This window comes from Arvicanthis niloticus, chromosome 14 (assembly GCF_011762505.2).
Source record: "Arvicanthis niloticus isolate mArvNil1 chromosome 14, mArvNil1.pat.X, whole genome shotgun sequence".
Taxonomy (NCBI): domain Eukaryota; kingdom Metazoa; phylum Chordata; class Mammalia; order Rodentia; family Muridae; genus Arvicanthis; species Arvicanthis niloticus.
The window spans coordinates 71,203,249-71,227,244 of record NC_047671.1 but is presented as its reverse complement, the minus strand read 5'-3'; positions in this window follow the sequence as shown (position 1 = coordinate 71,227,244).

The window sequence follows — 23,996 nt, the reverse complement described above, 5'->3', positions numbered from 1 at the left end:
GGGCAGTCGTTCAGCTGCCTGGTTGGTCTCACAACACATGCAAATATGAATTAAAGGCAGCAATGCCACAAGACTACAGAGAATTTGCCGACACTTTTCCCAGTGTGAAGCGGGGGCCAACAATTGCAGATGGAAAAGGACTTGGTGGTTCCAGCAGGCCTTCCTTCCATTAACCCCGTAGGCATCGTTTGGAGTATGGCAGTCACTCATACATGCACACAGATACAAGTCACTTCCTCTGCTCTCCGCACCCCATGCACTAGTGAGGTTAAAGATGTATGTACTGGGTGATGCCAGATAAAATTCTAAAACTCCAAATACCTTAATTCAGGTTCTCACAATTTCCCAGTCAGACGTCCAATGAAGTTGTCCTTTCCTCATTTTCCCGCTAGGCAAATTAGAGTGTGAACTGCCACAAGTTGTGTCATTGTGACATTTGTCTTGAGCTAACAAAATCAAAGACAGCACACAAGACTGGATGTATTCTGTTTTCTGACTTTCTCTAAAAGAATTTGCACCTTTCCTGTAGCCTGCAGTAGATTCTAGAGCACAGTCTGCTCCTAGTCCATCACACCTGGAAAGAAGCCTTTCTGGGTTAAGGTGAGCTTGTTGCAGCAGAGCACACAGGGCACAGAGATATTGGATGGATTTGGGGATACTACAGCTGTCAGGTGGCTTAATGGCTGATCGGTATGTTTTCTTTATGAAAAAAAAAATGGTTTTTAACCCTGGACATCTTATTCACCATGAAGGTAGGATTAAGAGCATGTAAGAGAAAGAAAGCATGTGTGTCCATGGTTACTGAAGCTGAATGACAGTGTGGTGACATGACATCATTTAAGTTCCTGGGTCTCCTGGAACTCTAACCACTAATTACAATATATTGTTACTTCGAAGGAAACATCATGAGAATTGTGTGTCCATTAACTGTATTTGCCTCATTCTAACTAGCCAAGATAGAGATCTGACCCAATGCTGAATTATCCAGGAGAAGAGGAAGGTCTACAGACGCGTCTTAGCCCACATTAAAGGACTGGGCTGCAAATCTTAACTGCCAGCCACAGACTAAACTACTTAAACCTTTCAGCCAAGCCAAGTTCTGGATAACTATAGCCTCAACCAAGATCAAAAGGAGCAAAAGAACTGCCCAGGACCATGGTGACAAAACAACAGATCATTTAGATAAATCAAGTTTTGACGTACTTTATTACACAGCAGCAACTAACCAGAATACCAACCATGTGGCCAGAAAGAGACAACCTTTAAGGAGAGAGTTTTGTGGTGAGCTGTGCCTGCATTTTGCTTGTAGAATTACATGAATTATTGTGAGTGGGGTTGTATTGTAAGGTTAGTATCCTCCAAAGATAGCCTCACTCTACTGAATGACATCATTTGGTAGTCACGACCTTATACACTCCCATTTCACAGAGAAACTGTGACCAAGAGAATGTGGCAGAGGTTATTCTCCTTGACTTCCAGACTCACGCCACATGGAATCTTATGCACTTTGCAGATCTTGCTCTGGGATAGGGCAGCCACTGTGTAACAAGGCCAACTCTATTGTGAGGAACAGGAAAAGACCCTAAAAAAGAAGAAAGCAGGGCTGCAGAGATGATTCAGTAATTGAAGGAACGTGCTGCAGATGGCCCAAATTCAGGTGCCAGCGCCCATATTAGGCAGCTCACAATAATCTATAACTCCGGAACCTGCAAACCAGATGTCTTGTTGCCTCCTCACACACCTGCACTTAAGTGGCCCTACTCCTATATAGACAGACAGACAGACAGACAGACAGACAGACAGACAATTTTAAAAAACTAAAGTAAAATTTTTGAAAAAAAAAAAAAAAAAGAAAAAGAAATAAAAATAGAACCAAGGCAGGGAAGAGAAAAATAGCTGGTCAAGCCCTCTGAACTGACATGCCTAACGTGACCATGAGGAAACTTCTGGTTATTCTGCCCAGATTAATTGTCAAAGTCTCCCACTGCTGCTGTTCTTGACTTCACATGTGATTCACCTCAAGTGCTTCACAGATCAGTACTGTACAGACTCAGAGAAAAAATACAAAGGGAAAAAGAATGATATTTGGTGCCATTCCAGCTTCCAAGAGAAGAAAGCAATCAGTAGCCCTACCCAACTATGGCACCTACACACCAGAATAATGACTCACATGTCACAATAACCCTAGTGCAATCGTGATACACATATATTGGTGGTAACCAATAGCCCTCTAATTGGATGTAAGGCCTGTTCAATAAGAAGGAAATGAAGCCAGGTACTGGAAACCTAGCCGCCTATCTGGGGCTAGTGAGATCTTGGAGAAGATTCTACAACTGTCACTTTCCTACACTAGTATAATTCTTAATTGCATTCTAAGTATTTATTCTTATACCCATAGAGAAGTATATCTCTCACCCTTCATCAAAGCAATGCCCCTTTGCAGCAGATGAAGAGGATTGCACACAACCAGAACTGGTTCAAATGCAAAGAACAAGTGGCCATGTGGTGCCTGGCCCCAGCCACTCCATCTACAACGTAACTCCTGCACCTAAGGCTCTGTATATCAAGGAGAGAGAGCAGAAAGGGTTAAGAGCCAGGGGTAGGACATATGCTCTGCTGTGAGACTTTGTCTCCTAGAAATACCAGGAAAACTTCACCCATGAATTCCCATCATCATGACTAAATCTAAACAAGACCTGAATGAAGATTACAGCAATAGGCACGCTAACATCTCATGAGGTCCCAGATATAGACAACGAACAACAAGCAACTAAGGAGTGCTAAGAGAGGGAGAACTAGTCCTCCCTAGGGAAGAACATTCCAAGTGTGTGTGTGCGTGTGTGTGTGTGTGCGTGTGTGTGTGTGTGTGTGTGTGTGTGTGTAAAACAACAATTTTAAAAACAGGAGAATTTGAAAAAGCAACAGAGTACATGAAAGGGTTAAAGGAAGGAAAAGGAGAGAGTGAAATAATTATATTTTAATTTCAAAGATAAAAATTATTAATAGAAAAAAAGAATGACATTCTACCGTTTATGAAAAAAATGGTATAAGTGAACGATTTCAATTATATCAACACAAATGGAGCAGAGAGTCATTTGAGTTAAGAAAATAAACAGTTCAGGACAGCCTTGATTTTCATGGAGGCAAACAGTCAGCTAATGGTACTGGGTGAGGACAAAATCATTAAGCCCATATAAGAATTTTCCTCTGGTCTGCCAGAGTCTGACACATTCAGAGGCAGATGCTCACAGCTAACCACTGATCTGATCAAGGGTTTCCCAATGGAAAAGTTAAAGAGAAGACTGAAGGAGCCGAAAGGGTTTGTGGTCCCATGAGGAGAGCAACAACACCAACCAACCAGAGCTCCCCAGGGTCTAAACCACCAGCCTGGGAGCACATAGGGAGGGACCCATGACTTCATCTGTATATGTAGGGGAGGATGGCCTTGTCGGGCATAGGTGGGAGAGGAGATCCTTGGTCCCATGAAGGCTGAAGACCGAGTGGGTGCGGGGGGAACTCGAGGATGGGGAGGTAGCAGTAGGGGAGTAGGTGGGGGCACATCCTCATAGAAGCAGGAAGAGGGGGGATGGGATAGGAGGTTCCTGGGTGGTGGGGGGGAATGGGGTAAGGGCATAACATCTGAAATGTAAATATAATATCCAATAAAAAAAAGAATTTTCCTCTGAAATTATCTTTCAGTTTATGAGCACAGTAAACATGCAGCATCAAAGAAATCCTTAAATTACATAGAAGACTATATAGTGAGAGGTAAGGACTACAGCAGCTGTAGAAGCAGCCTCTGGGGGCTCGTAAGAAAAGGAAGTAAGCTTAGAAATCATGTCTTAGAAACAGCCAATCTCCCTCTTCCACCAGGAGTAGGTTATGTCACCTGAAGAACCTGGATTCTGTCACATGCAGTCATGTGCCTGTCACATGTACTTCTTTCTCAAATGACCATATCTCCTCTCAATGACAGCCTCCCAGACACCAGCAATATTGAGAATGCACATCTATCTGACCTAACCAGAGTCTCTTCTTAAATTGCCACCTGCAATTTAATTCTATGCCTACATATTAGATGTAGCATATACTGGATAGACTGAGCCAACTTGAACCTTGCTTTGATACAGGAAGGAGAGAAAGAAGGAAGGAAAGAAGGAAGGAAGGAAGGAAGGAAGGAAGAAAGGAAGAAAGGAAGAAAGGAAGAAAGGAAGAAAGGAAGGAAAAAAGAAAAGAATGGGCCTCACTTCCAAACCCATATCATACCCTTCACAGCTTTCAGAACTGTGAGAGATATGTTTCTGTTGTTTATAAATGGCATTTAAGTCATTTTGTCACACAGCATCCTATAATAACTAGATAATATATTATTCTTGAGAAATAATATATTTCTCAAATAATAATAATATTTGCTTCTCCTCTGGGAAGCTGTACATGCTAACCTAAGCTGGACAAAAACAGAAGCATCTCTGTTATTCCAATTCACCCACAGAGTTGTTCAAGCAAACTCCAGAGAGATGTGATTATTTTGTAGATACCTTGTCTTAAGGATGGAAATCTAATGATAGGATTTCCCCCACTCTCCTTCCCACACGCTCAGCTGCCACTCAGGAGAGTGAGAAGTGATCCCCTCAGGGGTCCGAGCCAAGGAGAAGGTGTAAAAGAAAGAAACATTATCCTGGAGAGAGAAAAGAAACATGGCCAGAGAAGGCAAACAGTCTACAGTGAGCCTCACCCATCAGTTCCACAAAACTGCTTAAGCAAAGGCTATAGGACAGAGTGCCATGGCTGTCTGTGGATGTGACCAAACAACCCCAGGAATCAACTTAAAGGAGGAAAAATTCACTTTTCGTTATGATTTCGGTCTGGGTTTTATTTGGCTCCATTGTTTCTGGACTACAATGAGACAGAACACCATGGTGTAACAAGGCTGCTCACCCCATGGTGGCCAGGAAGCAAAAGGAGAGGGAGGATCTTGGATCCCAATATATCCTTAGAGGACACACTCCCAGTGGCCTATGCCCTCTCTCTAGGCCCCAGTTCCTAAGTCCACCACCTCAGCAGCACCACATGCTGCAGACGAAGACTTCCAGTACTTCCCCACCTCAGAACCTCAGGCAGCCACACCTGGGGAAAGAGCCTGTCCCACAGCAGCTTCAGAGACTGACACCAGCAGATGACAGCCAAGGCCTCCTGTCAGCCATAGCTGCTCACTCTTGCCTTGATTGTTCTCTGTGGCTCTGCCCAGCTCCTGGGCTGTACACTGGGGCTGACTGTGTGTCCATTACCCAGTTTCTAGGCCTTCTTCACTTGTCTTTTCTAAGGGAGACCCCATGCTCCTTTAACAGCTTAGGACACATGGCTTTTCATTATCACAAAATACACGAAGGAGCTGAAGTATATTAAAAATCAGGTTCCTCCCACGGGGACAGTGATTTGAAATCAACAAGGATTTTCACATTTGATTCATGTAAGTCCTACAATGCAGTTAGTGAGAAAACTAAGGTGGATGACCTGTCCAATGTTACACATATTGTCCAAAGGCCATTGCCCACAAATAATACAGTAGGACAGGGAACAGACTAAGCCACTTGAATTCCTCAACTTCCTTCTGCCAATGCTGCCACAGCCAAGGTCAATGCCTCCTCAGACTTTGCCAAGACAGTCAGCCATCAAAGCATCCTCTAATTATAGTTGCATTATTCCTCTATTAATATCTTAGAGGTGATGGTGTAGCAGCAGTAAGTCCACTCAGTACCTGGATATTCAATCTTAAGTATCATTCTTCAACAAATAGCCCAAGAGTTTCTAGAGAAATAACTCATGCCAGAGCTGAAGCCAAGATAATACCATGTGGGTCAAGAGCATCTTGGAAGTGCTCAAAATACACAATGATATGTTTATGCTCACAGTTACAGGGACATGTTCCTGCAAGACAGGAAACAAGGCGATCTGAGAACACGAATATTGTTCTAATGCAGTACCCTATCTATACTGGTATACAAACAAGGGGAGGAGAAGGAATTAGTCTGCCCTACGGAAGAATTCCTGATAATAAATGGAACAGGAATGTGACAATAGGACATCACCACCAGAATGTTTACAGTAATGACTTCTGTAGGCAAGCCCTACGATAAATAATAAAACTAAAAGGTGAAAAGTTAAAGAGAGGTAAGACGCATGTGTTGCCTCGAATAATCTTCTCTACAACATGACTGTGGAGGCTTTGACCCATGTCCAGCAATTCTTTGATAGTCTGCCCTGTTGGAAGTAGAGCTTAATTCTCCTGGCTTAGGGTGGGGAATGGTGACTTGCTCATCAAGAATGCAGTGTGAGAGGGGGAAATAATGAACCTCCATGGAGAAATCTGTCTAGGGTAACACTAACCAAGGAGCCAAGGTCAGCGGCACAAACGCTGGTCTTGGGCTTTCCTCATGCAGTGTATGGAAAGGACACTTCACCTCCTATAGCTGTTAAACCTCATTGTCAACTTGACTGGGCTTGAAGTCACCCTGGTGGTACACTTCTGAGTATGCCATGAAGTGCATTTCCAGAGAGCTTGAATGAGTTGGCAGACCTGTCCTGAATGTGAATGGCACCATCCTATGTGAAGAGGTCCTAGACTGAACAAAAAGAGAAAAGCAAGAAAGCCAACATCTATTCCTTCCTAATCCACCCATATGTGAGCCTCCTCACGACAGACTCTAGTCCTTCACATTGCCTGGACAGAGAGAGGGTTGGTGGAAGAGAAGAAACGAGGGAAGGAGGGAGGGAAGGAAGGAGGGAAAATTGGACACCAATATTCCATCTCTGCTTCCTGACTGCAAAACCAATGCACTCAGCTTCTGGACATGCATGCTGCCACAGCTAGAACCTCGCTCAGCGTCATGCCTCTCCCACCACGATGAATGCTCAAACTGTGAGCCAAATTAATTCCCTCTTCCCTTAAATTGCTTTTAATCACAGCAATGAAAAAAAGGACTTGTTATCCTTTCCAGACATCTGTGTAATTCCAGCTGAGTGCCACAAAACAGTGTCAAATGGAGTCCAACTCGCAGGATATTCTGTAAGTACCTGATTCACACTCCTGGAAGATGCCAAGGTCATAGACAAGGAGAGAGTGAAGAGTTGCCACAGACTGAAGAAAAGTTAAGAGTGTTCCAAATAGACACAGTGCTCATTTGAATTTGATCCTGAAACAAGACATTGGTAACCAGAGTAGAAAAAAAAATGAAGAATCTGTAGCTTGGTTGAAAACCAAACAAGGAAAATTTCAATCATATAAATAGTAAATACAGATCCTGTATCAAAAACAGACAAGTTTACTTTACTCACAGGCTTCACGATAAAGGATACGCAACCTTTCAGAGATATAACCTTCTGCTACCTCCTTATCTAAACTCAGTTTCCAGTGACTATACGCTTCATATTTCCTCCCCTTGTTATGCCACTGTCCAAACATTAATCAATAGAGTTCTTATAAATTAGCCTAACTCTAATAAAACATCCCACTATACAATTCAACTGTTATAATCGTAAATTCAAATTTTAAGTTTACTTTGGTTGTCTTTTAACTATAGATGATCAACTGTCATATTCACAAAGTCATTGAATTTTCAAGTTTTAATTGTCTTTTAAATGTAAACTTAAAATTGTTTTTCATTATACTAAAGTTATGTATATTTAGCCCCCTAGACAGAAGGAAAAAAAAACCCTTTTGATCCTTCTGCTCCAAAAAAAGTTTTTGTCTTCCCTGAGCTCATCTTTTTTTTCTCTTTTTTTCTAATTAGTAACTTTTAAAAAAAAATGTTAATCACAGGCTTTATAAGTTTGGTAATGCTCAATAACAAGATGCCCATATAATCAGAAGTGTAGCCCAATACCCAAACTAGATATACCAACTACCTTTGACTGGCGGAGACACATGAACATCCACCTCCATGTTCCCCCCCACCCCATCCCTGGACTCCTGGCTCCTACTCCTCTCCTTCTCCTTTTCCTCTCCTTACTCCTCCCACCTTAGCTCCTCCTACATATCACCCTTCCTGTTAAAATAAAACTTTTCTCTCAAAATACAATTAAAGCATACCTATACCAATTTGTATCACTAAGGTACAAGATAGACTTAATACCCAGTCCATCGTTTTGTTGACTAACCAGAACCCCTGTCATCTCTCCTAACTAAAAGATTTAGTTCTGAGCCTGATTTGTTTCTTGGCTTTAGAATAAATGTCAGCTGAAAACCATCCTCTCAAATCTTTTCTTTCAAAGTAAGTAGACAAGATTGGCTATGAGACTGTAAGTCTTCAACCCCATCAGGAATCCAGAATGACTGAATTAACTGAAATTACGGGAGGCACAAAACATAGCTTCTAAAATTTAGCCAATTTATAGAGACTGCTGAACACCTGGACAGTCCCTATACTATAAAACGTTAGAGCATCTGATCTTCAGCCTTCTAGCCCAGGATCATCTGACAGACCTTAGTGATTCAGAATTATTAAGGGCTGATTACTCTGTCTAGGCAGATATAATCAGTCGACTATTCTGCAAGTGTGTACTTTTCTGGACAGTACTTTGTCTGTAGATGAAAAGAGGCAATTCTTGCCTAGTGGCTGTCTCAACACAATTGGAATAACTCCAAAGATGCTCAATTTCTTCTTAGAATCCAAGACAGGAAGCTATCAGGAGCAGACAGGTCTCTATTTAAAATGAACATTAATACAGAAATGTTTGTAACATCAATTCTGTGGACTTCTGACGTTTTGAAAACCAACTATCCATGTAAGGCAATCTGGACGGTTGTTTGTTAACTCTTCTCAGCTATTTTTAAATAAAATATAGAAAACACCCTAACAATAAACTCAAAGCCATGAATTTGCTATAGGCCCTTAACTCACAGGCTGACCATCTCAAATCAATTAGAAAAGTCAGAGAAGGACTGGGTCTGAGCCTTGTATTCATAAATATGTTATATAGACACAATGCTTATGAAAGTAACAATATTAATCTCACTTTTATATCAATAAGAAGCTCCTACCAATGAAAACCTTAAATCTGAAATCAAAGTAAATAATGTACCATTAAAGAAATTGTAACTCCATCTTAATAACAATTATACAGATTTTTATCAACAGGTTATGGCTATGCAATAAATCCTAGCTAATCCTACATGTTCCAACAAAACCACTACTTTTCCCTAGAAAGACAGCTCAATATTAACCACCTCAGTCCCCAAGTCCAGGGAATAGGAGCGCTGACTCTTCATTAACTTCTTCAAGCTGATTATGGGCATTGAGATATTAGAAGAGGGGCAGAGGGAAGAGTAAATAAATAAGCCTCTGATGCTGTGTCTTCACTGCATCCAGCTAGAATCCCAAGACATCAGAGGTTCGAGCAGGTCTGCTCAGCTTGCTTGATGAGTAGATACACCAAGGCTGAATATTCTACAATATATAATTCTCAAGACAGATTTTAGTATCAAGATAATTTTTTGTTTGAATTCTGGAATCTAGTCTTCTGGCAGCCTGACTCTGTCATGTCTATTCCATATAATTCTGGGAGTTTCTATGAGGGTGTGTCCTCACTATTCTCCCATTCCCACCTCCCTACACTCAATATTCCCCAACACTAGGGAATCCAAACTATCACGCATCAAGGCCCTCCACTTCCATGGATGCCCGACAAGGCCACCCTCAACTACCTATGCAGGTGGAGCCATGAGTCCCTTCCTTTGTGTTCTCCGGCTGGAGGTTTTAGAATGGCTACTTTAGCTTGTGTCTTAGGACCATTTGCTTGAAAAATTGTTTTCCAGCCTTTTACTTTAAGGTAGTGTCTGTCTTTGTCACTGAGATGGGTTTCCTGTATGCAGCAAAATGCTGTGTCCTCTCTACGTATTCAGTCCATTAGCCTATGTCTTTTAATTGGGGAACTGAGTCCATTGATGTTAAGAGATATTAAGGAACAGTGATTGTTGCTTCCTGTTCTTTTTGTTATTAGAGGTAGAATTCTCTTTGTGTGGCTATCTTCTTTTGGATTTGTTGGAAGAAGATTACTTTCTTGCGCTTTCTAGGGTATAATTTCCCTCCTTGTATTGGCCCTTTCCCACTATTATTTTTGGTAATGCTGGATTTATGGAAAATATTGTGTAAATTTGGTTTTGTCATGGAATATCTTGGTTTCTCCATCTATGGTAATTGAGAGTTTTGCTGAGTATAGTAGCCTGGGCTGGCATTTATGTTCTCTTAGGGTCTGTATGACATCTGTCCAGCATCTTCTCACTTTTATAGTATCTGGTGAGAAGTCTGGATTAATTCTGATAGCTCTGCCTTTATATGTTACTTGGCCTTTTTCCCTTACTGCATTTAATATTCTTTGTTTTGTGCATTTGGTGTTTTGATTGTTATGTGACAGGAGGTATTTCTTTTATGGTCTAGTCTATTTGGCGTTCTATAGGCTTCTTGTATGTTTATGGGCATCTTGTTCTTTAGATTAGGGAAGTTTTCTTCCCTATAATTTTGTTAAAGATATTTATTGGCCCTTTTAAGTTGGGAATCTTCACTCTCATCTATTCCTATTATCCTTAGGTTTGGTCTTCTCATTGTGTCCTGGATTTCCTGGATGTTTTGTATTAAGACTTTTTTCATTTTGAGTTTTCTTTGACAGTTGTGTCAATATTTTCAATGGAATCTTCTGCACGTAAGATTCTCTCTTCTGTCTCTTGTATTCTGTTGGTGATGCTTGCATCTGTGACTCCTGATCTTTTTCTTAGGTTTTCTATCTCCAGGGTAGTTTCCCTTTGAAATTTCTTGATTGTTTTACTTTCATTTTTATGTCCTGGATGGTTTTGTTCAATTTCTTCTCCTGTTTGGTTGTGTTCTCTTGAGATTCTTTAAGGGATTTTTGTGTTTCCTCTTTAAGGGCTTCTACCTGTTTACCTGTGTTCTCCTCAAATTTTTTGAGAGTGTTATTTATGTCCTTCTTAAAGTCCTCTGTCATCATCATTAGAAGTGATTTTAAATCTGGATCTTGCTTTCCTGGTGACAGGAGGAATTCAGGACTTTCTAGTGTGAGGAAACTAGGTTCTAATGATGTCAAGTACCCCGGGTTGCTGATGCTTATGTTCTTGTGCTTGCCTTTTGCCATCTGGATGTCTTTAATTCTACCTGCACTCACTGTCTCTGACTGAAGCCTGTATTTCCTATTATCTTGGTTGTTTCAGAATTGTGTGGGGTGGGTGTTACTACTGGGGCTAGAGCTGGGGCCCAAGATCTGCTCAGTGCTCAAGCCCAGACTGAAACGAACTAGTGCTCTGAGACAGGAGTGAATTCCTGGGTCCTAGTGGGTCCCAGTTACTCCCTGTTTGGGGCAGGTGTTGCTGTTTCCTTATCTAAGATATTGCCCAGGTTAGAGCTCCTGGGAGGTCTTCTTCCTCTAGGTTTCATGAGATTGGGTGCAGAGCTGCCACCCGGGATCTGCTCAGTGCTCAGGCCCAGACTGGAAGGAAGGCAAAACTGGGCACCTTTAAGAAGAATACAAGAGACATAGTTTCTCTTTTCGATTCTCTATCCCACAAGGTCTAAAATCTTGAGGCAAGACAGCTTGTCCCATCTGAGATATAGTCAAGCAAAGGTGGGTCAGGAAGATATGTCCAATACAGCTCCCCAGTCATCCTTGTCAGGGCACTTGGCAAGCTCACAGGTCGGCATCATTCTTTGTCTCAGCAACAGTATGTCTCACCAATCTTTTTAAAGTTCCATGGGCTTCTTCCACAATACCTTGTCCTTGAGGCAGGATCTGTATTTCAAACAAGGGTTAGTGCATGTTTTAAGACTCTTTTACTTGTCAAGCTAAAATGTGTTTTGTCTCTTCTACAGTATTTATTGTAAGTTGCGTTGACTGTATAATTTTTAATTATGTTAGTGTGTTGAAACCTAGCATGTCTGTTACAGGGGTCTATCAACCAGCTTTTGTCTCACTGGCCTAGGTATTAGAAAACCTTGGTTCTCTGAGAAAAGCTTGAAAGTGCTGGAAGAAGTGAGTTAGGCTTTAAGCAGAAGCAAGAGGGCGTAATAATTGCTGGTATAAAAGCTTTAATCCCATTAATTGCTAGCACCACTGCTTATGCAATAGCATTGACACAAGGAGTTAAGACAACTATTTTTGTTAACCATCTAGCAAAAAATGTTACTAATGTATTGAGTATACAAAAGGATTTACATAGGTATCTGGAACAATGAATGATGCTCTATAACCCATTCAAATTATGTGAAGGAGGTTCAGGGTTCAAAAATTAGGAGCCATCCCAAGTGTCATGACAAATATTATTGGAGTAGTATTACTTTTGAAATTCACAGTGATTATCATTATAATTAGAAAGAAGTTTAAAGACACCTGTAGGATATTTGGCACAATCCTAACACCTCTCTGGGTATGTTAACTTTGCATAGTGAGATTATGAATTTAAATAATGCTGCTCTGTTGAGCTTTGATGAAGCAGATAATACCAATAAAATTATCCATGGTCTGAGCTCAGTATTTCCATTTTGGACAAACCTCAGAAATGGCATATATAGCTTGCTTAATCAGGTTAGCCATTCTTGTCCTGGGAATACTTTTATTCCTGCCCATCATGTTAAAGCTTATCTTTAACAACATCAACATGTTGGCAGCCAAAGTACATGGCTTAAACCTGAAAATGGACCCTCAGACAAAGTTATTAAATTAACAGTCTGGCAAGCCAAGGACAGGTAAGATTCTGCACAGAGCCTTACCAACCTAAGACAGAAATGCATTGCCTTTGATAATGCATATTCCATGACAGGTAAGGAAGGCATTCTTGTCAGAATGACTTAAGACAGGTTCAGTCTTGTTAACAAAATAAAAAAGGAGAAGAGGTGGACAGCCTTTGGGGCCGCTTGGCAAGAAGCTGACTTGGGCCAAGGACAAGGGAAGGGGATACTTGACAGGAATATGACATTGGTCAAGGACAAGGAAGCAGGCTTCAAGCAGGAATCTGACATTAGACTAGAACAAAGAAGTAATTTCAGGTAGAAGTCTAAATTGTAGGCTACAACAAAGAAGTAATCTCAGGCAGGAATCTAAATATTAGGTCAGAACAAAGAAGTAATTTCAGACAGGATTCTAAATTTTAGACTAGAACGTAGGCTTCAGACATAAAAATGACTTTGGGCTATGACAGGGAAGTTGGCTCAGATATTTTGGTCATCCTGATAAGCCCTTAGAAACAGTGATCATGGGAGTGTTCATGGAATTTTGTTTAATGCCTTACTAGTTTTTTGACTGTTTGTGTTTATTGTATTGCTTGTTCCTTGACTATTTGCATCTATTGTATTGCTAGACTCTCAACCTAGAACTGACCTTATTACATGCATGTAGTCAAAATGGTATAAAAGCATAAAGGAAGAGAGGGTATAGGATAGGGGGTTCTAGGGAGGGGAAATGGGGAAAGAAGATGAAATCTGTACTGTAAATAAATAAAATATCTAATTATATAAATATAAAAAAATATAGTAAATACAGTCCTGAGTAGAGCATGGAAGATGCCTTCCAACACCCACGGAGCACTCTCTCCAGCAATATGAAACCCAATGAGCGTCTGATGCTAAGTCAGCCAGATCTGCTGGCTTTTGGCATATGTTTCTCTTGCTCTACCTGGAATGCTTCTCCCACTCACTCTTCACAAGTACTCACTTACCTGCTAAGTACCTGTTAAAGACTCATGTCAACAGTTTTCTTTGGTGGGTTTCTCCCTGCCCACCTCCATACCCCATCTTTGTCCTTCATTCTTCTCTCCAGGTTGACACCAGCCATCCGACACCTACATTTGTGCTTTTCATTAAGTGGCTGTGCCCTTCTGTCCTATGTCTATGGGTAGACATAAAGCTTGGGGAAAAAGTGATTTCAGTCATCTTGTATAGACTCAGAACTTAGCCCAGACTGTTTCCATGTTGAACAGGGACTATATTGGCAAGTACACTAATGACTGAGTAGATAATGAACTAAACTACACATGATAAATCTGTTAATTAAAAATGAAAAATGAACAAATTTGTCCCAGCTCACTATGTTTGAAGAAAAGTAGCTTCAAAAGTAAGTTAAAGGCTTTGTAGAATGTCTAAGTCATTTCTAGAAACTCATGTTGAATTTAACAAACATATATTCAAAGCCTTGGGGACTGCCTAGGACATGGCTCACCTCTAGACACTTCCCTGTCTTGGTTCTTCAGCCATTTATATTCAAATGCCCTCATGCAAACCTACACAGGGCCTCCTTTAAAAGTATAGCCTCACTGCAGGCAAATCTACACCTTAGAGTACCATACACTACAAAATCTTGTGATCAGTGTAAGCGCTTCCAAGCATTTATGTCTTTTTTCAACAACTTCTTCCATGAGCATTAACTTAGGTGCTCTTTACCTGGGTATCTTTATGAGTTCTGCGTTCCCTCCTAAGCTATAAGGGTGCATCCATAACTTGACCAATTGTAGTAATTTGCACTCTCACTTGTGTAGGTGGCTTGAGTTGCCTCTGTTCACACCAGGGCTCTCCCTGTATTGTGGTCATTAACTAAGCCAGGATTCTCCATGCATTGTGGTTATTAACTAAGCCAGGGTTCTCCATGCATTGTGATCATTAACTAAGCCAGGGTTCTCTTGCGTTGTGATCATTAAATATTTGTTGGCCTGGAAAGGTGAATTAATCGATCAACATCAAATTAGTCTGTTAAATACTTTCCCATCCATACATTGAAATCTTTGTACTAAAATTGTAGTGGGCACATAAGCCTTGAGATAATGTTTCTAATCAGAGGAAGAACAATCTAGGGAAGGTACACCTGTGTTTCTATAAAAGAATAGCAACACAGTAAAGAAAACAAACAAACAAAAAAAAAAAAAAAGAAAAGAAAAAAAGAAACAGCCTCAAGGAGCTCCATATGTAGGGAGTATACTTGTATCCTCTTTGAGTTCCTTGCGCCTTCTTACAACTCTTTATCTTAAAGTTCCTCCAATTTACACTCTTTGGAGTAGAATACTCACTGCAGAAGTGACTCCAACTGATGATGAGATGCCTCACTGATAAGATATAGTGATAGTTAGAAATAATTACCCAACTCCAACTACATTTGGAAGACGGAGGGATAAGGACAGGATGGTGGATACTGGGATATCAGTTACAGGGAGCAGAACTAGGAGTGAGAGTAGGAGGACTGGAGCAATAACAGAGCAGTAAGTACAGGGGATGGTAACTGGAGAGTAAACACAGCCTAACGATTATTAAAGTTACAGAGAGTTATAATTAAGTATGCAGATAAAGGAACAGAAACACAGAAGGAGAGACTGAAGTCTGTGTGAACAGAAAGTTGATCTGTGAGTACAAGACATAGGAAAACACAATAGACTAGACTCTAGCAGGACAATCATATAACCCAATAAAACAACATAAAACAAAACAAAAACAATCAAAGATTCATGCAAGAGTGAAGATTCATATAAGTATGGTTTCATCAAGTAAAATTTCTTTCTTATTTACACTGCCAGAGAATATCCCTCTTCCCTTATGATAGCTGCATATTTAACTCTTCTGGTGATGGGGCCGTCAACTGTGTCTTTAGCTCAAACATATTTGGCCAGCATTGTTAGCGTGCAGTGTCTCTGTGGAAATCAAATAGGCCGCTTGGAGAGTTAACTTCCCACACTGGAGTCAGCAAGGGTCCTTTCTTCCTTCCTTCCTTCCTTCCTTCCTTCCTTCCTTCCTTCCTTCCTTCCTTTCTTTGGAGTTTTCAAGGCATTAAAATGGATTTTAGAGCACTTACCATTTGACCAGCTGATGTTTTCCAAGAGTGCTGGGTGGTCCTGCTCTTCCTGAGTGGATTTCAAATCCCAAGGCCCTACCCCCACATACAGTTATATTTGCTGAAAAGACTTCCACCTTACCAAGGCCAAGTTTGTCTGCTCCACTGAGTTTGTCTGCTCCACTGAAGTCAGGTCAGCTCTCATGGGGTGTCCATTAGCTTCTGAATCTCTGGGTCTTCTCTCTCTTTCTCTCTCTCTCTCTCTCTCTCTCTCTCTCTCTCTCTCTCTCTCTCTCTCTCTCTCAAGAGGTGGTTAACTTGGAGTTTGGAAATGCAGTTATGACAGTCTTTTCTATACTTCACAGCCAAGTGGTCAAGTGCAGTATTCCTCAACAGGAAGAGACCAGGACAGTCTGATTACTTATTGTCTGCTACATGCAGCTTGTTGGTCTGTTGTCTTTAATTTTGCCTTTACTCCTTTTACTTCTGGAGAGTTCTCTCTTTTGTTTGTGAATCCGGAGTGGTGAATTCAGAAACCTTTTTTGTTTGGTTCAAAGTTACAGTCCATGACTTCTCTTCCAGATTTAGTGTTCAATATTTCCATGGTTTGCCGAGTCTGGTGGTTCTTAACCTGTGGAGAGGTAGAATGACCCTTTCACAGGGGTTGCCTAAGACCATCAGAAAACACACATATTTATATAACAATTCATAACAGTAGCAAAACTACAGTTATGAAGTAGCACCAAGCTAATGTTACGGTTGATGTCACCACAGCATAAGGAATTGCATTAAAGGGTCGCAGCACCAGGAAGGTTGAGAAGCATTGATCTACTCTCCTCCACTGTATTGTGCCCTGCACACCGCACTTGCCTTTCTGACTTCTTCATGTTGTCCGTTGAAGGTTTTCTTCCAGGCGCATGGAGTCACAGGAGGAAACAACTTGCCCCTAGTCCACCATTTTTAGAAGTTGTTCTTTAGTGTTGAGGGCGTTTTTATTATTGAATGAATCTCATTATTTATTGTTGGTCTGCTTGGGTTTTCTGTCTTCGTGACCTAATTTTGGTTGGTTTGTAATGGTCTGGAAATCCATCCATTTCTTCTAGTTTCATCTTCTGACCCATAGTTGATCCTGAAGGTCCCTAATGATGTGTGCTTCTGTGGTGCAGATTGTAACGCCTCCTTTCCCACCTCTGATTACGTTTAGTCTTTCTCTCTTTCTCTCAGTCTAGATCCTTTTGTGCTTATCCTTGAATATCAAGTCTTCAATTCTTTGATGTTCCATATACATTTTCATGGCTGTTTCAGTTACTTCTGCTCTAATATTGCTATTTTTTCTTCCACTAACTTTGAATTGTTTCTTTGAAAACTTCTGCTTGACATAGATTATAAATTGCAGTGAATTCACTTCTACTTTGGATGGATCCTATAGGTTAATATAGGTTAATATCGTCTTCATTTCCTCTTGTCTCAACACATTTCCCTTAGTGACAGAGCGAGTTGCTTAACTTCTGAGAGTTTGCACAATTTCTAAGGTTTTTATTTATTTCTAGTTTTATAATCAGACAAGAATATAATGATATGGCTTTGATTTGTTTTTAACTTTTGATTTGATTTTAGGCTTAAATAACTCTAATAGAGAATGTTTCCTCTATTGAGGGGTGGAACTCTTTAGCTGTTAAATAAAATGTTTTACTGACGTCTGTTGATCCATTTGATGTTCAGTACAGTTTAACCCCAGTGTTTGCTTGCTGATATTTTTGTCTGGATGATTTGTCCAGTGATAGAAATGAGGTGCTGAAGTCCCCAAATATTATTATATTAGGAACCTCTTTAGAATTAATATTTGCTTCATATAATTTAGTGTCCCAATGTCTAGTATGCAGTTACTATTCTATTTGTGAGATAAATCCTTTAATCATTATATAATGAGTTTCTTTGTCTCTTTATGTTAGAAATGCTAACAGCTGGAGTAGAAGGTAGGAAAAGATTACCACAAACTTATCTCTTAACATCTTAAATCACTTAAACTGATACTTAAGCACTGAATACTAAGTACTATTATAACTTTGATTTCTACTCTTTTTCAGAGAAAGACAATCCATCCAAGATTCGAGTTTTCCACAGATAAATGTTTCTTTTCATATCAGCTGCTAAGTTTCAGTGGTTACAAAGAACTTTAAGAAAAATACTCTATATCTGTAATGAATGAGGATTAAATGGGCTGGAAGGTGGGACAGCTCAAGGAGAGCTGAGTCATCCAGTTAGCATTGAAGAACACAAAGCCTTCAGATGAGGAGGAGGAGGACAGGCAAAGCTGAGAGCTGAGCGAGAAAGGGTAAAACAGGCAATGTGTTCTTGACCTTGGTGGAGAAACCATGGAAAGCCCGTTGCTGGGTGTGGGAAGTCTGTAATTCCAGGAGAGAGACTTTTCTTCTGTCATTGTGGCAATGCGACAGCTATGTTCTGGACCATTTGAATATGTCCCTCAAGGAACTGTATGTTGCTATTCACCCCATTGTAAGATACTTAAAAAGTGGAAACTCACTAGATGTGGTGGCCCACGCCTTTAATCCCAGCATGCAGGAGGCAGAAGCTGGCAGATCTCTGATTTTAAAGCCAGTTTGGTCTACAAAATGAGTTCCAGAACAACCAGGACTACACAGAGAAACCCTGTGTGTGTGTATTGGGGGGAAGGGGTATTAAATACCAATTTTGGTATTATTTAAATATGGAGTATTTGAAAGCAATTGGTATTCTTATGATCAGAACAGAGCCTACCAGCTTTATAAGGAGAAGAAAGTGTTAGCATTCTGTCTAAACTCTACCCCCACAATTATGAGGCAACAGCCAGGTATGCTCCTCCCCACAGTTACCTAGCAGCAGCCAGGTAGGCCTGGCCCACTATAAAAGGGGCTGCTTGCCCCCTCCTTTCTCTCTTGCATCTTGCTCTCTCTTGATCTCTTAATCTCTCTGGCCCCTGGCCTGTCTCTCTTCCCTCCCCCCTCTCTCCACATGCTCATGGCTGGCCTCTACTTCTCTACTCTCTCTCCCTCTTTCTACACCTCTCTGCCTCTACTACCCTCTTTAACTCCCTCCCCATACCCTGGATAAACAATATTCTATACTATACTGGTGTGTGGCTGGTCCCTCAGGGGAAAGGGATGCCTTATCATGGGCCTGCTGAGACATCCCCTTCCCCCATACCTCATCACACACCCACAGAACATATTTCTTTATCTTTTTATAAACACATCAGAAAGTGAAATCTAAAAAGACATGAATACTCCTTATGTATCTACTACATACCTCAAAGTCAACCAAAAAATCATCTCTGGACACAGCTCCTCACCCTCAGGCCAACAGCATCATGATTCAAAGCAAGCCTCTCTGATATTTTGTTACAATAACGTAGAGTGGGCTAACACCAAAATCATTTATAAATATCGTTGAGAGAAAAAGAATATTTGAGAGCACTAGCTCAGAAAGCAGAATTGTGCCCTGATAATGAGGCAAGGAGACCCCAGACACCCGGGGAAGTAGCAGAGATAGCTTTGTGGTCATTTGCTTGAGAAGAAAAAGATATCATAAGAAAAGACTGTAGCAGAAAACTCAGTAGGAAGCAGGGATTAAGTAAGAAAAAAATAGGCGGGGATAAGGAAGTTTTCAAACTAACAAGAAGACACCAGGCACCCTACAGAGAAAAGTCTGAGCCAGCTGCCTGAGTCTTCAGGCACTTAGAAATGACTCAGCATTTGAGTACCTCAGCTTCAGCTCTGAAATTGAGGATATTAGCTATGCCAGAAGGTTATTGATTTTATATGAATTAAAACATGCAAAGTAGATTGATGCACAGTAAGAACCTACAGTTCTCTGAGAAGAACAAACCCAAAATACATGTTTTACATTTATGAATTGTAAAGAACTGGGAAGTGGCTCAGTCGGTAAAGCACGTAGCTCACAGGCCTAAGGAGCTGAGTTTGAACCTGAGACAATCATACAATGCCAGCCTTAGAGAGGTAGAGAGGGCCAGATCCATGCGGCTCCATGGCCAGCCATCCTAGCCTACATGGTGAACTCCAAGCTAGTAAGAAAGACCCTGTCACAAAAAACAAACTAGGGAACATATGAGGGACAATACCTGAGACTACCCTCCATAAACCTGCACATATGCATGTATCCTACCCATACAAATACACATGAACACACATGGACACACAAACACGCACATATATAAAACCACATAAAGCCCTGAGAATAGGGCTTCACCTCGCTCCCCCCCCCCCCCCCCCCCAGTTTATAGCATGGTTTAAATGCAGCTATTGGAGTTACAGCTATTGTTTTTATGCAAACACTGGTAGCCAGAGGTGGGCAGGAGCCAAATCCCTTTGGAAACAGCTCTGGCTGAGAATGGAGACATTAACTTGGAGGAAAATATTACAGTAACACATTTTATATTCACCAGTAGGATACGAAGTCCCCCATTCATCTCTCCTGTTGCCTGAAAATGTATCTCCTCTGCTACCTTCAAGCATCCTGACCACCTAGCAAAGCCACCCTTAAGTTTCTCACCCTACTTTATTTGAGTGGGAACAACATTTCTTTGGGAATACTTACTGATTGAAGAGGGATTTTAAAATCATTTTTTTTAAAGCAGAGAAGCATGGTTTAAATGCACAGAGAGAGCCAGAAGCCTCCAGGAGAGACACTTTCCAGAGGACATTGCTCTGAATATTATATAATCTGGGCATCTAAGGATGAAAATAAATCCCAGGCACACTTGCTTCTTACCCTTCCACAGACGGGGCATCGCCAAAGCTCTCAGCCACCATTTCACTATCTTCAGAGTGGAGATAAAAGTGTAAGCATCACTCCAGGTGGAATTGTTCTTGTTTAAAAGAAGAGGAGCAAGGGGAAATGAGTAAATAAGCAAAAAGCAAGGCAAAGTCAGAAGTCATTGCACACTGTTAGCTGGGAGGTGGGGCGGAAGCACCTGAAGACTGGGGACATGGCGGGAGTTGACATTCAGGAAGACTGGCCGCAGTGTCTCTACCAGACATGGAAGACATTTCTGTGTGTCTGTGCCTTGATTTGGTTCCTTGAGTGATTGGTAGATGAGGAAATTCATTGTTTTTAACCACTGGCTTTGGTCTTCTAGTTTGAACACCATAATGATGCACATGGCAGTAATCTGTCCTGGTGCACAGCCATGGTTAAGGTGCTTACAGACAGATGCCGTCATTCTGCACTGTGCCGCTGTTGGCAGTGTCTCTTGGCATCAATGTCCTTATTATCAAAGTCTTCTCCTGGTGATCTTCCCTGGGGAAGACCATGCTAATTAGTTGTCCAGTACCAAATGACCTGCCCTGAAAGCATACATATAAGGAACGTTATATGGGTTAAGCAGGTTCTATGTGTGTGTGTGTGTGTGTGTGTGTGTGTGTGTGTGTGTGTGTGTGTGTGTTATAACAATTAGATAAAAGAGGACATGAATTTGAAGAAGAGTGGGGAAAAGCTTGAAGGGAGGATAGGGGAGAGAGAAATATAATTATAATCTCAAAAAAATGTTTCCTGAAGACAGAAATTTTATACCTTTTTAAAAAATGGTTTCTAAGTAAAATCTTTCAGATAGAATAAAGGACTAAAATAAAATACTGAAGTCTGAGGTAGGTGGACACATGCTTTTGTCCTAAGAGGAGTTCAAGGTAAATACATATTCATCATGTGATGGACAACCAAGTTTCTCTGTCTGTACAGTCTTTTCCTGATGTCTACAGGGATGCTTCAGATCTCAGCTTTCCAGCTGTCCAGAGTCAGGATCTTCATGTCCCTCATTTCCAGACAGTTCCAACCTAAGCTAGTTCTGTCAATCATCGCAGCCTGTACTGAGCATGCTCAGTCTTACCAGACCAGCTACAGGCCCAGGCATGACCACTGAGCATAACTTTGTCCCCAAATTCAACTCCTGTTCACTCATCAGACTCAATCATGCAATTATCAAACTGCTTTAATAATTATCAAATTATCATGGTGTCTGCTTCATTTGGGTCATGGTGCTATGTTAAGTCCTTTTGCCTACCTCCCATGGGCACAGAAAACAAACTTTATTATTCCCTACCTGTCTATCCAGGCACAGATTGGAAAGTGAACATCTCAATAGCTACCCTGGAGGACTTCTGACCAACATCCACCAGTTTGCCTAGATCTTGAAATTGTATTGTAAGGGTCCATGATTCAGGGAAAAATAATACCCTGGTCCCAAGTATTTACATAGTAAATACAAAAAGTATTTTATTCTGCAGAAGTCCAGAATGCTGGGGTCTCCCATTACCACGATAGACAACCAAGTGAGCTTCCAGGTCCAATTTAAAGCACATTAGAAAAATCCCAGTATTCCAGAACCATTACTAGGGTATGGGGGCTAGAAACTGTTGCTGAGAGTAGGTGAGCTTTATCTTTATCTCAGAACCATTAACAGGGTATGGGGGCTGGAGCCTGTGGATTTTCTAGTAACTGACTTGTTTGGGCTTACCTGGACTTACCCAGGTCTTAGGCCTAGTCTCCTGGACTGCCAGTTTGAAGCCTGTCATGGAGTCAGCCTAGGAGTCTTATTATCAATATTCTAGCATCTTCTTAAGGCTCTAGAGAAAAAAGGAGCCCTAAATAATTAACTTCCCTACCAGCTCAGTGAGATATAAATCTAATCAAATTAATTCATAAAAAATAAAAAAGTTTTACATATACAGAACTTAAAACTGCCAAACCTTTTGCCAGAATCCATTCTCTTAGGACTTGCCTGTGAAGGAATCTCAGGTCTCACTTAAAAACTAACTTCTCCAGAGACACATTCTGGGAGAAGCACATTCCAAAGACTTACACATACATTCCAGGAGAAGAGCCCAAGATATGAGAATTAAAACTTTATCAGGAAGCTGGGCCCTTAGCACAATAAACCTGAGTAAACAGGAGCTAAGGTAAGATAGACTTAGCTAACACTCATTGTCATAAGATAATGCTGCCAAGAAACTGGGCGTGGTAGTGGCCGTTTGAGGTCAGTCTTTGTGGTTAGCATTGTCTAAGAGGTGATTGTAAGGCTGCCCTCATAAACCCTGTGAAAACTGTATAAAAACTGCTCTTAGCTGTAGCTCAGGGTTCCTCTAGCCTGCGTTCGGGGAACCCCAGGGCGCTGGATCAATAAACCTCTTGCTTTTGCATCAAACCCCCTGTCCGTGAGTGTTTCTGTGGGAGTGCGTCTTCCCGGTTTGGATCTCAGGGTCCAACACCTGCTCTTCTATGTGGGTTGGCATTGTTTACCACACAGGGGCTTTCGAGTGATAGCTCCTCAGCTGCCTACGTGTTTGAAGCTCTAGGAGCAGATGGCCTACCTACCACAGATATCACCAATGGAAGCATCAATTTTGATTGGATAATATACCTTGCTTGACTCTCTCAGAATCCCATGAGAGTTTGTGTTAACCAATGTATATATGCCCACAGACCCTGGAAAATTCATTTTGACTATAGAGCATTCTGACCACCACCCCCTGAGAGGTTTTAAATTACCAATTTGATATATAGCTCAATGTACATTCAGACCAAGTTTCTTACCAGAGAGCTAGAAAAAAGATGTTACTGTTCACAACAGAAATACTCAAGGTATCCATCTGGACTGACTGTCCCAGAGTTGCTGACTCCCTTTAGACATAATTCGAGAATCCTTATGAGTAAAACTTGTAGCTGCACTTAAACATTAAATGTAGCTTGTTACACAAAGGAAGTACCATAATTATTCAATAAGCTTATAAACAAAAAGCTTCAATGAGAGGTGAAATTGTCTAGAATCCCAGATAATACTGCCAGGAGTAACCTCACAGCAGTGACCACCAGAGCCTGCCTAGCCAGCCCACCCTGCCCACCCTGCACGGTCACAAGACATAAGGTGAATGCAGAGAGGAAATACTGTGAGCTCCCTGGTTGTGGCGTGTGGGGAGCCAACAGAAGGCGGCTATCATCCTTCTGCCATCTTGAGCCATATACCCTGACAAGAGACTTGATAACATTAGCCTACAACAGCTGAGCACACTCTGATAACATCTTGTCTTTGATACCCAGGATCTTCCCATGGGTGTGTGAGACTTAAAGGTGTGTGACTTAAGGGGGTGACTTAGAGATCAGATTTAGAGACA